Raw genomic sequence first — 17785 nt, forward strand, 5'->3', positions numbered from 1 at the left:
ATGATTGATGGTGCGTAATTTGGGTGGAAAAGGGTGGTTGATTGGGTTCCTTGTTTGTTGGCATACACACTTACTTTCAGTGACTATGACGAGCCAGTTAATGTTCTACATTTGCTAGTACTTGGCTGCCTCTAATGTTGGCTCAACAAAGGTGTGCCCGAAAGCACTCATTTTGCTCATGAACAACGCATGATAGTTTGGTTGAACGTTGGTTCGGCAGCAGTTACCAAAACACTTTTGGCCGAATGGCGCGTGTCGATGTTTTGGTTGTGCCTGCCGCTGGTTAGGGACTCTCCCGGCAAAAGAATTATTAGAAACAATTTAATTAAATATTCATTTAAAACATAACGAAACTGACATAATGTGCAATGTTCATTCTACTTGAACCGTTTTAATGTGGGAACTTTTTTTTAGAGTTTTTCTCATTCCACGGACTTGAGTTAGCCAGGATAAAAAACATTGGGTAAAATATATCACTTTAAAAACGGAGTTGTATTTTACATATATGTTATACTTACCTTAATACTTATATATACTATCTGAACGTGGTCCGCGTTGCTGGCCCGTTGTTTTAACAGACTTTGAAATCTAGTTTAAAATTCATTATCCGCATTAACCCAATCACTGCGGTGGTTCCATATGGAACCACTTGTGTTATTTTACTTTTTGGAAGAAAAAATCCACATATTGAACATATTTATATTAATATTAGTATTTTCTAACAGTAAAGCATTACAGCTGTCTATTTGCCTTCTATATTTCGGTCATTAGGGTTCAAATTCTTGTCCTAAAGGCAGGATAAAGTGAAAAAATATGCATTTTTCACAAAACCTTCGCAGGGATTGGGTTAATTTGCACTGATGCTATTCATGTGGGATTCGTTCGGGTTTAGATATTTTAAAATTGTATGCTAGATTTTCTGACCAAATTAGCTGCAAATTGACACTTAAGTATCCCAGTGGTCAAGACACTTCTGCCTTGACATAGGACTTCTTATTAGATATAGCGGCCATATAAGGGTACAACCGATTTCAGGTTTTTTTTATTATTTTATCTACCTATATTTTTTTCAGAAAACGTATTCGTCAACAATTGTGGAGTATACCCAATATATCGGTACTACCAGATTTCAGATATTTTAAATTTTAACTACATTTTCGACCCAAATAGAATGTAATTTGGCATTTAGCGCTCAAGGTTATAAAACCGCGTTTTGGCTATTACAAGGGCATTTTGAACTGTTTATCAAAATTCGCTGTAATTCCTCATTTAACGGGTTTTTACTTGTTTGTATACAATTTTGTTAAAACTCACAGTTGGGTCTTTCAAATCATTTTAAATTACTGTTTCATCCAATAAAATCGAAAGAGTCCGAATTTTTTCCTTACAAAGAAAGGCTGTAAGATTCTGATCACGGCCGATACAAGATCGGCCATTCAGAATACTTTAGACAACAAACATACTAGATTTTACATTACTGTGATTAGACTTTCTTTGTATTTTAAATCATAATAATATTTTTGTCAACAAACATTACAATCTGCAGTGGAATTCTGTAACTCATTTTGGGAGTTACCGACAAAAAAATAAAAACGCAAAATTATAAATGAAAAGGATCAATAAAAGTTGACAACACTATTGCTATCAGTAGGAATTAGCGACAACTTAATTTTGGTTGTTAACTTACCGAAAATTTTCGTAGAATAGTAAAAGCCCATATTCTTCTTTATTTGCGTATCCGGATGTAAAGCAATCATAGCCACACATAGTAAGTTGGTTTCATCTCTGTATCCCGTCCAGTCTTGAATGTTTTATTAGCCAGTATACATATGTCTTGTCTCTTTTTCGGTTTCCTTCCAATTTGCTTTTTATAATGTTTTGCAGAAATTTTTATTTTTTATTTCTCTTAAACATATTTTGAGAAATAAGTATGTATATGATTTTTCGGGATTTGACAGTATGCAGAAGTTGTATGTCATGCTTTATTCTTCGGGACTTCCTGTCAATATAACCATATTTCGAACGCTTCGTGTTTCTTTTCAGCTGCACTTTTAATAGTCCAGGTATAATAGAACTGATCAAATGTAACAATTCACGAATCTTATCTTTCTTGCTAAGCTTATGTCCTGATTTATTAGTATGGTTTAATATTAAAAAAGGTGTGTCTGGCCATCTCCACTCGATGATTGATTTCGTTTGAATTATTACATTTCGTTCATTAGTACACCAATGTATTTAAAACTTTTTACACGCTCGACTGTCTCGTTCCTTATGTTTACTGTTGTTTAAAAAATGTTATAATCTTTTCTACTGACCACCATGTATTTTGTCTGTTTTATGTTTGTGTAGCAGTTTTTGTAGATCAGACATACTGCTAGCAACTATGGTAGTATCACCGGCGTATCGTATATTATTTACAATTTTGTCGTGTATTTTTATGCCCATGCGATTTTTTAAATGGATTCACACAATTTTCGCTGTGAGTATATATTGAAGAGGCGTGATAATATACATCCTTGTCGAACACATTTAGACATGGGGACTATTTGATACCCTACACCACTACCCCTGTGCCTATGTTTTTCACTCGTAAACATTTCTATTAGGGAAATACTAATGTTTTTACCTATGTTGCTTTATACCAAATAACTTAAGGTAAACTGAACTAAAATAATTAATATTTAATTTTATATTCTACAACTGTCGATATCCACTTGGCACTGATTGAAAGCTTTGCTGGTCTTCTTGATGAACATTTTATATGTCATTTGTAATTAAAGAAAAAACTTTAAAATATTAAAATTGTGATAACATAGCGCCTTTTGCAATAACTCGGATATTTTAACATAAATGCCACATTTTGTATTCATTTAATGCTCTGAATATTATCCAACCATCACCAAACAGAAAATGCTTCTTCCTCTATCAGAGCCCTATTAACCCTAAAAATTTCGTGACAATTCGATTATTAAATGGATAATGGGATGTATTACCGACTATTGCGATATCTCCGTTATTTGGCTACCTACGCCAACCTACTGTACATCATTGTAAGGATGACATTTTCTACTTCCATAGTCAATCTTTGCTTTTGGAAGGTCCCCAATTAAAGCTGTGATATTCGTCATTATAATTAAAATCGCAAAAGTAGAAGTTGGGTTTCATTAGAGACTATTGGGCGTTGGGTTAGCCTACTATGAAAAAAGAAAGAAAAGGAAAACAAACCCCTCTAAAGTTGACGAACCCCGCAAACGTTTTAAGGACCATGATCTGCGAATCTACACTTGCAATGTTCGCACTCTTTATAGAGAAGGTGAAGTTTAAGCATTGGAAGATGTACTTGAAAAGTACAAGGCCGACATTACTGCCATACAGGAAATACGATGGAATAGGAAAAACGTCACAACAACTCCTAAAGCTGACGCACCATAGACAAATGAATGTATAGACAGAGAAATTGTAATGTGTTTGTTTTTTGTAGGTGTCGCCCTTACACTCAATAAGCTGTGTGTTCACTCAATTGCGTTTTGTTGTGGGGTAAATTGCAAGTTTTTTTATTTTTTTAAATGAGAATGTAGATCTGTCCAAGATTACCCACATGTTGCTTTTTACCGTCATAAATAGTTCAAAAATGTGTAGTTATTGCCATTTTAAAAATGCCAAAATTTTTGTTTCTTTCCTTCTAATAAAGAAGCCAAACAACTACTTTTTTCAACTTTACTAAGGCCCGTTATTATATCTTTTCTGTAGTTAAGAGTTGGTCGGTATCGGACAGATAACCCGTTTTTATTCTTACAATTTTGCTTTAATAATAACCTTCAGATAAATTAAGAGGAACTTTGTGTTCCCAAAACTAGTAAAAATGTCAGCAAATTCATATCAACCAATCAGATTTGAGAAAACATTATGTATACTCATGGTAGAACAATATAAGGTAACAGCATTATCCAGCTGACTGAACTGGGCTGTAATGTTAGTGTCAAATTCCATACGACATTTTATATTTTTATTCCTATTTTCGATGTATATTAGGGATATATACATATTTATCGAGGAAAAAATATACCATTCAGAAAAAAACTATTTCCCGTAAAGCCTTCTTCATATCAATGATATGTAACCTCTTCCATGTCCGAACAACATGCCGCACACTATAACACCGCTTATAGAAGCAGTATAATATTTGTTAATATGTGTGGTATTTTGTTAAATTTAAAAAAATAATGCCCTAATAAACATGTGCTTCTTTGATTTCAAAAACAAAAGTTTGAAACAGCTTCGCCTTTTCCAATAAAATTTTAGCGAACCCAACCATTTTTGCAAGAATTCTACTTTCTGTTAGAAATTATCCATTTAGTGGAATGATATGAGTACTTTCAAATTGAAAATGTGACGAATTTTCATTCATGTTTTTCGAAATATTTTTTTACTTTACCTTCTTCATTCTACCATGATGTATACTTATTATTTTGCTTGATGTTACCATATTTTTACAAACTATAGCTGTTGAACCGTGTTCAACAAATTAGAAATAAGAATTTAAAAACTATGAATTTTATAAATATGAATTAATACATAATCCACTTGAATTTAAATCTACATAGAAAATAACCGCCAACATGTGGCAACATTAAAATCAATTGAGCTTCCATTGCATATTTTAACTACCATTTATTGTCGTTCAATACTATTTGTTACATATTTCTTTTTTATAAAAAAAATGTCTGAGGCGCACAGCCATTTTCATTTACTTCACTTGGATTTTGAAAGTCATTACACGAACATCGAAGAATAAAGCCTTTTGCTCAACCGCTTAATTTTGAATCAAGAAACAATTGCCTTTTTTTATTTTATCATTCGCCGATACAATCGTGGGAGTTGCCACCGCTAGTTTCACCGCAAAGATATACAGTCCATTCTTGGCCAACGGTCCACGATTGTACAATAGCAAAGGTAATGCTTTTATGCAGTTTTTGAACATATTTTTAAGCAAAAATGGTATAATATTGTACAATAATACGAAAATCTGCAATTTTTATTAAATTTCTTACGAGACTGGACGTTCAAACAAAGCACGAATTTACAAACAGTTAGTTTTATGTGTTTTATGTTAAAGATAAAGAACATTTTCTAGCTGAATTGTTTATCTCCACAACATAAGACGATTCCGTATTTTCTTGAAAGCTTTGTCCGCATTATCCAATCGATACTGAAACTTTATCAGTAGAATTTTGATTTTTGGTGTAGGACCAATAAAACAAGCTAAATCCTAAACAAGCTAATACCTTATATCCTCCAATTGTTCAATTTGTATATTCAATGTTTTATTTTACACTCTTAGGAGGAGGGGTGGCTGTGTATTATACATAATGCCCTTAATTTTCGTCAATGACAGAGTATGTACAAAATAACGGTCGTTTTGTTATGGTTATGTAAGTGTTCGTGTTGAAATAATAGTGATACCAAAAAATTAGAACAAAACACAGTACGTTGATAGCTTCAGAAGTTAATTTTGTAGAAGTCCTTTTCACAATAGTTTCAGAATTAACGTAACAAAAATGTTTTGCAAGTCATCGAAAGGTTCAATGTCTGTCTGTCGATAGTAACTGCCCACCACATGTCATTTGAATGATTTGATAATACACGAGTATTCTGACAGAAGGAAATCAACACAAGAGAGATAACAATTTAATTAAAGGCATTATGAATTCGGACAATGTTTTACATGACCAGTTCCGCGTCGCTGTCACATTGTTTTCATCTCTTACAAAATGTTGATAAAATTAAAAGTCATACTATCTTTTATATTATGTATACTACGTTGATTTAACCCACTTTGGGAAAACCCTTGAGGACCGAACTGGCATTTTATTTACTAGGGTTATGGCTTTTTACAACATCATATCCCTGTATTTTATGTTGATGAGCTTTTTAGATATGATTAGACTAACTTTGTTATAATGTAATTCGAAAAACAATCCGCACAAAATCATTTAAACATATTTGTTTATCGATACTTTGTATAGTTTTTTAAAGTCACTGTAAGCAGATTACATTCGATCGTATACCCTGAAATAGCCTATTCTACAAGCTCGCTACTTTAGGCCTCTCAAGAAAACACTAGAAGTAAAATATGGGACGGCACTAGTTACTCAGACTACTTCTCCGTTGATACTGGTGTTAAACAGCGCTGTATTTTAAGCCCAAGTATCCTACCTGGAGGTGTAAACGTTGCTAATGTCAATATAAAAGTACTACTCTATGCTGATGATGTCGTACCGTTATCTGATTCATCTGCTGAATTACAAAATATGATTGATGCATTGTATTAAATTTATCGAAATCAAAAATTATGATATTTGGACTCTCGTCGAATTTTCAATTTCATTTTCATAATCAAAATATTGAGATTGTTAACAATTATAAATATCTTGGTGTGGATATTACATACAACATTTAATTTAAAAGACACCTTAAAGAGAAACTTTCCACCGGCAAAATTGCTATCAATTCGGCATGGTCCAAATAACTATATACAAAATAAACTCAAATATTCGAAACATGCTCTAAATCCATACTATTCTATGCTGCGCAAGTTTGGGGCTTCCATAAATAAAATTTATAAAAATGTATTAAATTCTAAAAAGGGAATTTTATATCTAATTCTTAAATACATCGGTTTAAGAAGTATTTTGAATTTGTTTTATTTTTCGAATCGCTTTGATTTGTATTGTAAGAGTTTGTATTCGGTTACCTATTACGACGGTACAAGTTTTTTTAGGGGCAAGGCCATACTTCCTGAGAAAATAGCCCGAAAGTTGTAAAAACATTATGGCACCATGTGTAGGGGCTGGAGAGCACTATAATTCTCGAACTGATCAACCGATTTGGTACAAAATTTGGCCTTTGTATTACTTTGTCCAGGCTTATTTCGAAGATGGGCAATATCGGTCCACAACTCCCGGTACCTCCCCCCCAAAAATTAAAAAAAATCTCACTGAAAAGGTACACGCTATATCTGTTGAAGGAAGGAAACGATTTGGTCAAAACTATGGATCTCCTAATATTTTGGCCAAATTCGATAATGACGTATATCTGTCTCCTCATTAGGGTACCTTCCGCATGAAAGTTCAACATACATTTCCTACCGATGCTACTCGTTGTGGCCCTGTTTCCTGCGATATTATCTTTTTCGTTGACATGTCCATGCTCCCAGCAACACTTTAACACTAGATTGAATGTTAAAAAAGGGCCACAAAATTCTGAAATCCTTCTTAAGACATAATTTTTGGAAAAAGCATTTGGTTTTGTAGCCGGTATTCGATCTGTCCGTTTTTTGGGGCAATTTACAAATCTGTTTTATTAAAATAATAAAAATGAAGGAAACGAACGAAAGTAAAAGTACACAATACGTAGTCCCACTTTAACGATAACCTTTAAAAGTAACAACGATTATTTTTAACTTATAGGCGTGCGGTCAACCAGCCGTTCTTCTAAGGTCTAAGTGAGTCAGCAGGAATATTATTAAATTAACGCATATTGTGCCTGAAAAGCGCATGCCACATACATAGATGTGAGTTTACATTTGACTATTCCATAGGTCATTTGGGGAAAAACTATTGAAAATGACAATGTAATGACATGCATTTGTTGGGCTCTATGTCAGATGCATAAATGAACATAAATGGAAATATTAAACTATCTATGTTTCGTAGATTGGTGGTGTTTAAATAAAAATATACATATGTATATAGAAAACCTTAATGGGCCCTTGGCGTTTCTGATTCCTGGGATTGAACTGAGTAAAAAAGTCCACTGGACCATAGGTCTACGGTGAAAATCGAGCCTCCCGATTTTGACTTGAAGTTTTTTATTGACGTTTTTTGGATATTTTGGCATATAACACCCAAACCATTGAGATTTGCAATCCAACACACAGAACGAAATTGTAGCCAACATAATAATTAAGAGCTCTCTAGTACACCGCAAAAGTATTGGAATCCTCCTTCAGGCAGTTTTGGCCTTGAGAAAGTGTACATTTTTGGAAAATACCGATAAATGACACTTTGCTACAAAAGTTGACCGGAAAAATATTCAAGCGTTCTGTTATTAAATTCTATCGTGCTGGGGTCGATAGACAACGGTTGCTCGCTTCGTTTTATTATTTTGTAACGGTAAAAGTAGTGAAAATCTGGGTTTCTTACATTTTCAAATTTAAACGGGCATATCTTCTTTTTTTCAACGGATTTATATTGATCCTTTTTCCTTTTAAAGGGGTGAATAATATCTTTTGAATAAGGTACTATTTGTTCAAATCGGTTAATAAATGACTAAGTTATAGTGGTTGATTCATACCAACACAATTACTTTGTACTTAAACTGAATTTCTCATAATTTTCAGGACTACTACAGTCTCCAGGACAAAAAACTGGGATGGTCGGTCCACGTTTTGATATGGCCCCGATAGAACCGTACCTACCGATTTTCAGTATTTTGAAGCTTTTAGACTCATTATTACACCGATATTGTTGAAATTTGGTATTTAGTCTTCGTTGGGGGTTTCACCTCGTCTTCATATAGCCCCCATAGAAACGTACCTTTCCGTTTTCGGTATTTTGAAGGCTGTGGCCTCAATATCCACCATTTAAAAAAATATATTTTTAAAAGTCTCTCGTTCAGAAGCAAGATAATTACGTATTTGATAGGCCCAATAAAATATGTGATGATCGGTCCATTGGTTTTCGAGATGTAGCCAACACCGCAAAACGCTTTGTTAAAAAGGGGGTAACCCCTGAGGGAGGTGGTCACTGATAAAGAGAAATAACATGTTCGTGTGCAAATATATGCTGCTGGCTCAATTATAAATTTGAAGTACTCACTCTTCACAACTCAAACAACAAATCATATCGATATACACTTTTATACAAAATTTTTCGCACTCCACTAATTTTAAAATTTACTTCACAAAAGTGATGAACTAAGTACTACATATTTGGGTAACTGTAAACACCAGGTCTGTCTGGTTACTTTCCTAGCAAAAACTTTCTCAGAGAGTAAGCAGTTTTTATTCTTTTTTGAAAGAAAACTGTAAAATGTGAACAGAAACCTTCCCAGCAAAAACCAGCATGCAATCAGATGAATTTCCAAAACAGGGGCCTAATTACGTGATTCGACATCGAGTTGTTTCGACCCGAGTACTCAAAGTTGGGATGACAACATTCGTTATCGAGTAAAATTATCGAGAAATTGAGCATAAATTTGCGAGTAATTTCTCGTAGCCAAATGGCCTATCGTAAACAAACAAAATGAAAGATTTCTTATTGTATTTGTGTTTAAAATTTAAAAAATTGTTGTTTATTGACGGTTTATAGAGGAAAAATTATATTAGTAAATAATTGTGAACATTTTTTACACAATATAAGAGAAATTGGGAAAAGTCCTTTTCAGTCGTTTTAAGAAATTGTGATAAAATTATAATTAAAGTAAATACATAGGCATGCTATCATTAACCAAAAATTAGTGTTTGCAGTCGTTAAAATATAAGTCGAAAAAATAAGCATTTCTGCAAAACAAAAAATTATTTAATATTAATAGGCTTTATTTTTTTAGGTGAACGACTTTTAATAAAGTGCATTTTAAATAGTTCATCCCCCGTTGTTTACCAAAGTAAATACTCTCTCAGAGAGGCTAATGCAAAACACCCACCAAATTCTCTCATTTATTTTGAGAGATAATTATTAAGGTAGATGTATTAGCAATCTGTAACAAGAATGACAAAACAATTTTGCAAACATTAATAATTTTCATATTTTCTTAGCACAACTTCATTCCGAAATTATTATTCAATGTATTGTTCAAAAAATTCCAAATTTTTACATTTTTTCATTCATAATTTTGTTTTTTAGTTTTTGATTTGAAATAAACACATTTTTTGACGTCTACCTTCATAACTTTCCCCAAAGAACACATAGTTCGATTACCGGTTACTCTCGAAACATTCGATCAGTGATTTCGATCGAGTCTTATCATGCCGTTTTTTTCTCGTGTCGAAAACTTATTCACGAGTAAATTCTCGATCGAATCGAATCACATAATTAGGCCCCAGAACAATTTGTCCGCCATTAAAGGAACCAAAGCGATCAAAAATTGAATTTTATTAAAAATAAATAAAGAAAATGTCCCAAAAAGGAATTTTTCCACTTTGCAAATTTGTTCTTCAAAAAAAAAAAAAAAAAAAAACAATACAATACGAAACAATTAGGCTTGCTATTTCCACAATAAAACTGTTTTTAGTTTTCACAAACATTAATCATCAAATAATTAAAAACAGCTGATTCTTGTTAGAATAATTTTTTTTTTTGAAATTGGTACAAATTGTTACAAGTTTTAGGGTGGCAAACAGACCTACCATATGATCAGTATCTACGAGTACATGCAAAAATTAAAAAAATACGGATTATCTACTATTGCCGGATTTAAAACCACATCCAGAAAAAAATGCTTGACGTATAAAAACCAAAATTAAGATTCCTTCTAATTCGAATGTTTTTTTATCAATTCCCATCAATAAATTTGTACATCGATGTACTTGGTTTTTACCAGTTTTGGCCACTGTGGGTCGTAGTCTTAATATGCTGTCATAAGTTTTTGTGCGAAGAATCTACAAAAGATTGAAGAAAACTATAAAATATCCTGCTAAATATTCCTCATAAATATGTTGTACGCAAATATTCTTTATAGAAGCAAAATTTATTATGTTATTTATTTTTGATTCAAAATATGTTTTGGCAGCATGTTTGATATCACCTTCTTTCTTATAACAATTGTATTGCATATTTTCAACAGATACAACACTTATATTGATTCTCTGTGCTTCATATCTTTCTGAACTGTTTATAAGTTGTAACAAACAGCATTTCTAAAGACATACACAAATTCCTGTATTTTTTTCCAAATTAAGCTGTTAAATAAAGTGCTAAAATTTGTTTGTATTTATCTGTGCGGCATTAGCTACCGAACGATGTATTTTGATTGCAGGTGAGTGAATGAAATTGATTTGTTTTCATCAGCCAGAAGCCAACTACCGTTTCTCTGGCTAATACTACAATGCATTCTGGAATTAAGAGTATCAAGGAAGACATGGAGTCGGCATTTCCATTTCATGTTCTTCGCCCAGGTATCGAAGTGACCATAAACATTTATTGTAGTCAACAAAGGCAAAGTGCCGAAAACGAAGAAGAAGAAGTGAATTTGAGAAACCCTTCAATCAACCAAGTCGGCATATGTAAGAAATGCCAATTTGGTAACATTGGGACATTGTTCACCCTACATATGTCATTGTGTTGCTTTATGTAATTTCTTCAGTGTGTGGAAAAAACTAAATTGCAAAATGATTTTTGGACACACATACATATGTCCATCGATGATCCTGGACATTACTTTTAAAAATTGATGCGCATTTTGTTGAAAGACATGACTTCAACGGATACAGATGTATACATTATACAATTTGACCATTATTTTATTTTAAATAGATCGTAAATAAAGCATATGATTATAAATACTTAATATACATATGCAGGTGACCGACATGATCTATTTCTTCAAAAACGACGATTGATTGTTATAATATTCTTCCAAAACCGGTTAGCCGGTTACAACCAAATTTATACAATAAGAACAAAATTGTTTATAATACGATTAAAAATACCGTTAAAATATAAAGTGAGTGAAGACGATCTTTCTTTGCTGATATGCTTACTTCATAGTATAAGTAAATATAAGAACCACATATGAATTCGGCTGACATAATAATTTGCAATTCTAAAAACGTTTCAATTTCCCACAGACTTAATAATAATGCCGAACATTACAATTTGAAGCAAAAAATAATATTTTTGGCTCTTCCACTAACCGACTGATTTGATTCAATTTAATCAAAGACGTTTTCTTTAAGAAAGTATTCATTTTTATATATAGTTCTCTTAATTATATAGTATATTTCTTATTATATATAGTATTTTATTTCTTCAGAGTAGTTTAACATCCTTTTTCGTGATAGCAATGCTTGTCAGCTCCATATTAAGGATTTTTGAAAATTTGAAACTTCGAGAGCTTTTGGGGAACCAGATATTGGAAGTTGCTTAGAAGCAACTTCGGGCGGTTGAGGTAGTATTTCATGGCATTAACAAATTAACACAAGTTTATATGAACATACAAATTGATTGTTATTTATTCTTTAAGAATCATTTTTGATATAATATTATTATAATATTATTATATAGTATATATATATCAATAACACCTTAGTATGATAGGCAAGAAAACAATTTTTAATTGTATTTGAACATAGATCAACACTACATTTTGACACTGGTGTTCCTGTTTTGCAAAAACGACGTCGACCTTTTTCTCCCCATACCACCCAATGACCGCTTTCATCATATCTCTTCGAATTTGGCGGATCGTAAGTAACTTAACGGCGCTTGGAACTGGAACATAACGCTCGACTCTCTCTGGATCTTCTAGCAAATCGATCTCGATATCTTCACTTCTCTCCAAAATTTCGTTCACACCATTCTACAAAAACTCTTCCTCTTCATCTTCGCACTCTTCGTCAGAAGACTTGTTTCAGTCGAACTCCAGAATGGCTTGTATATCTGTTTCACAAAGCCCTTTAGGTGGTTTGTTCATATTTTCGATTTCAATGGTTTTTACTATGGCAAATTTTTTTTAAAATGTTATTTTTGTTTTATAACTATACCTGTTAGCAGTAACACTGCCTATTTGTTTTTAAAATTATTATTTATAAATATTTTTTAAACTTTACTTTACGCGCGATTTGCTAGACTTCTCAGTGAATAATGCATAATACATACTATATAGGTCGATCGTCACATAACTGATATTTTTTTGTTGTTTTTTATTCTCAGAACTTCAATTAACCAAACCAATGCGAGCTTTGATGAGAATATGCCGTCAGTTTCAAATTAAACCATGCCGAAAATCATATTGGGGGTTATCATGAATGAAATTTCCCTCGTGAGTTTTGTTTTTCTGCCGTTGCAACTTAAGGGAGAAAGTGGAAAAGTTCGCGGGGAATTGCCGTTCATGACCTTCTCCTTTATCAGTCTGCATGTTTATCCTGCTAGTTGGCGGGCGTTAGCTTAGAAACATAGTACGTATCTAGCGTCGTTTTAAAATAGGCATCGAATGTAAATTGGGTGCCACAGTGGTTAATGGCATGCACACTAAATGCCGGCGGTTCGATTTGCAGGTCGTTCATTTTTAATAGTGGCGAAGTGCCTCACAGCATTTCCGGGGTTGTTCAGCCATATATAGGTCTTTTACAGGTGGTGTCTTAGGTAGATATCATACAATTGAGCTTATATGAATCGATATCAGAGAATTCTACATTGTGCCTTCGAGATTCCCGAAACTCAATTCGAGAATCTTCACACACTTCACAAACTTTTGAATTGCGGGGTACAAACACATCAGTTTTAACTGCCGATTTTTGCTCAACTATCGATTGTTTGCCAGTAAGGCCTTTCATTTTTTGAATGTTTTGTATTTGGTGGACAGTTTGACAGCAAGCGCTTTAAAATAGTACTGACCTGTGTAGGGTATATAAATGCCGTAGATTGTTCCCTTAGATTGGAATTGTAGTTACGCTATTAGCACTTATCTTTTACACGTTTATGACCTGTCAAAAGATTCATTCAAAACCATAAACAATGGTATCCACTTGCTACATCGCTACGGAATACATTTAGATATATGAACATACAAATATAATTCACATCTTCTGGTGGACGAAATCATAAAATTTTAAAATAGTTACATCGGTATACATACACACAAATGTAAGTATGTATACACAGTAATTCGTCGACAATAGCGTAATGAAGAAATTAGATAGGTATAACACATTGATACGAATTAATGTTCATTGTTCCACCAATCTTCAATTAATTACTTTAGTTTCAATCAATAGCCGATCGAATTTTTTCAAGAAAGTCTGATTAATTGGATCAATTTATAATAATTTTCAATGTGTTACGTCCTCTCATGGACAGTTGTCAATGCATTGGAATGTCACCCATTTACAATTTGTTATGCGTTTTCACCTTTCCAGATAGTTTTCCACATTTCTCGACATGCATTATTCACTTCTTGCTCATGGTACTTGTCGACGTGTCAGACATTACTGGCGGTGTGGCAGCCTTTGTTTGCTGACAAGTGCATGAAAAATTCCCTTTTCTTTGTGTGTGATTTGTTTTTCTCTTCTGTCGAAAACAATGTTTTGACGAAATAAAAATAATGAACGTCACGTCGTTGATGGTCTATTGTTAAGACATTGGAATGAAAGACTGTCTTGTTTTCTTTTTATCTTAGCTGAATTTGTTAATTCGTTTTGTAAGTGAAATGACCGTATTGTAGGACACTGAGAAAATATTTGGAGTCGAAACTGAAAAGTCAGATGTAAAATGAAATCGAGTGATGTTGAAGTGTATTAAGTTTACCTCCAACCCTAAGTCTTTTAATAATGTCGAATCATGTGTACCAATTGTGTTCGATGATGCGCAAATTTCTACATTTTTCTTTCGGTGTACACTAGTGTTTACCAAGACGGCATCACAATCGATGAAATGGAAATTAATAAAACACAAAAAAATTGGTCATACCCAACTAGAAGAATGTGTAGACGTTAAAGCAATTCAGGTAGAAAGTACTTCTGGAGGATGACAAGTAGCACTTCATTATCATACAGAGACAACGTGACAAATATGCATACACTTAGTCGCATCCATCACCTATTATCGAGAGAAGTGGAAACCTGCTACTTAAGTGCCGCCGCCTTTGGAGTACCAATGAATCGCCAACTAACATTGTGCCAAGCGTTGTACTTTATCGGGGTGTATGAATATCTTTCAATATTTTCAACATGAAAGACAAAATGTCAAAATCGTACTAAAAGTATGAAACAAACAGTTGGCAATTAATCTTGACATTGAATTCAACGAAAATGGTAAAGAGCCAATGTCGTCATATCCAGCTCCTGGCTATGTATACATCTCAGCAACAGATGTAGCTTCAGTTTAATTTTCTTAAACAATGACTGCCAACATTAATCGAAACAAATATCGACTCGTATAAGTATTCAATTCATATTTGTTTCCAATATTCGGAGAACAAAAGAAATTGAGTCAATCAGTTCTATTGTTACCCCTCGTACAACTGAAGTGAACACTTCATTTTTTTCCTTCGTAATGTTCTGCTTTCGAATTATTCGAACGGGAACTAGCAACAATTCCCTAATATACTAGAACGTGTGTTCGCCACGCGGCTCAAACAAGTGCACCACAATATCCATGGCATGGTTTGAAACAACCGCAACTTCAATGCTGTTCATCGTAATCAGGACATCATCAGCACTTCAAAGCCGACGATGGAAGTTCCCATCATCGACCTAGTAGCAATCATGATTATGGTTGATGAGCCATTACCCATCACAGACCAAAGAGGTCATCGTGCACATACTCGTATCATTTGATCGACAAGTGCCACTGGCCGAAAAACAAGTGCACGTCTATGCCTCCCACGTTAGAGGGCAACAATTCTAATTACGCGTTTTCCATATTTTGTATTTTGTTATAGACACAACCGTCGTTTGTCGTTATTAGACACGCAAAGTGCCATCAGCTAAAATTGATTATGGCCACAAGTACATTTTTTGAGCAAAGCGCATGGCTTGTGGTGTGGTATGACGACATGTGAATTAAATGAATTTAAAGGGTGATTTTTTAAGATGTGGTAGAGTTTCAATTAATATAACCCATAAATTTGACATGATATTTAAAAAATATAATTCCAGATATGTATGTGCTCTATTTCTAAATATGTATGTACATTACATCTTTGTGTTTATTTCAGCTTTAGTCCATATTTTGTTGTATTCAAGTATTTGAATAACAACAAAATGTTTTACAGTGGATATGAAATTGATTAGTTGCGGGCGGAGGGTAGGGAATACTATAGTTTCAGTTGTCACCAAACAACTTCATCAGTATGTACATAATATAGACAATTGTTTTGTTTTTAAGGCAGGACATCCTCACATCACACTGTTCTCTAATAATAGACTCTTTCTGAAACTAAATGTGAAATGTAGAATTTTGCAATGGTAATCGTAGTATAAATTTCGTTAATCACCTACCGAATCAGACTAACTTTTTATTCGAATATACAATATGTGTTGACGCATTAAACATAATAATCAAAAGAGTCCTAATTCAGAAATTCGATTGGTTTCTTCTCATTGCGTTTTAATAACTGTGTACAATATCATTTGTATTGGAAAGTTAAATTAATTAGGTAAACTTTTGCATCCGCTCTATTACTTCTTCATTATCTATACCTGAATATACTAACATTAGAAGTCCGTCGTATTTTTGATTACGTTCATACACAAGTATGTACATGTACTAATATGCATATAATGTTGGGTTGTCAATATATTACCAAGGGGTGAACAGTAAATCCTTTCTCCCATACAAGTTTCCGGTTTGCAGCATTTGTGTATTCAAGGCTTAACGCCAGCATGAAATCACATGGCAAATCACTGCAACAATAATAATCTCAAATCTTTAGAGTTGAAAATGGGCAAATGATTTTCCACCCCGGGCCAAGATGTATTTATTCCGATACCCCTCCCACTTCATCAAAGTAAAACAGCAATGCTGAGAATGCGATGATTTGAACATCAAACAGTGGTAAGTCGGCAAGTTTGTTTTAGGAAATCCTTAAAACCTCAACAAAGTGCCTTTTGGCTGGCATCACCAGTTCAGCATTAAACTGTTCCTTGACAAGTGGGTCTAGCGTCAAAAGTTGTTTCCATGTCTACAACCAGTTCAAATTCACACTACTGTGCGCTTCATGTGGCGATTGTAAAGTGCAACTAACTGTGGTGGTGTTTCCTGTCCATGAGGGCGTTTTTTGTGATATGTCTATGTTTTGATTGCTGTTAAAAGCCAGCAAAATGCCAGCTTATCTGAGGATAATAATAAATTCTTTTGAAATTAATTCAGGGATTTGTTTTCATTAGTTGCCTCGTTCCATGTAATGAACACATGTACCACATTCATCTGCGAGAATCGAAGTGAAAGCATAAGGAAAACCCACCACCCTATGTAATACATATTTCGAATCAATAAAATGGTTTAGTCAACAGAAGGATGATTGCTGCGTTGTCGTAGACGTATTACTTCACAACTTATTTGGAAATATAAGAGCAAAAACAACAAAAAAAAAAAAATGTTTTTTTGTAGATTTTTCAATATATTTTTATGAAAATATGTTAGCTTTTCTATTTTTATTCAAATTTATACTTTGATTAAATGTAAATTGTTTTCACAAGTTTCGTGGCTAAAGCACCAACAAACTTGAAGAATATTTGTGGAACAATTATTCTTATATTATATTAACCAAACAACATTACAAAGTAATGTCAACAATTCCGGTATTGTCGAAAGACCTTGCAAATATTTCGGAATTTGAACAAGTTTAAAAGTATTAACCATTTGATTCCACTTTTAGTTCGTTGGTACGGAAATTTCAAAGATATTTTCCTCGTTCATTTCTTAATTGGCCTTGTAATTAGAACTTTGCGTGTTCCCGTACCGTATGTCTTACATGTATGTATGTTGATGCTCCAAGTTCGACAAATTTCTTGAGTGAATTCCTTGAGTGCAAAATATCTGTTTTAAAATTCCTGTGAAAGAGA

The sequence above is a fragment of the Musca autumnalis genome, unplaced genomic scaffold (assembly GCF_047663935.1).
Source record: "Musca autumnalis isolate F117 unplaced genomic scaffold, ASM4766393v1 scaffold_1, whole genome shotgun sequence".
NCBI classification, from domain to species: domain Eukaryota; kingdom Metazoa; phylum Arthropoda; class Insecta; order Diptera; family Muscidae; genus Musca; species Musca autumnalis.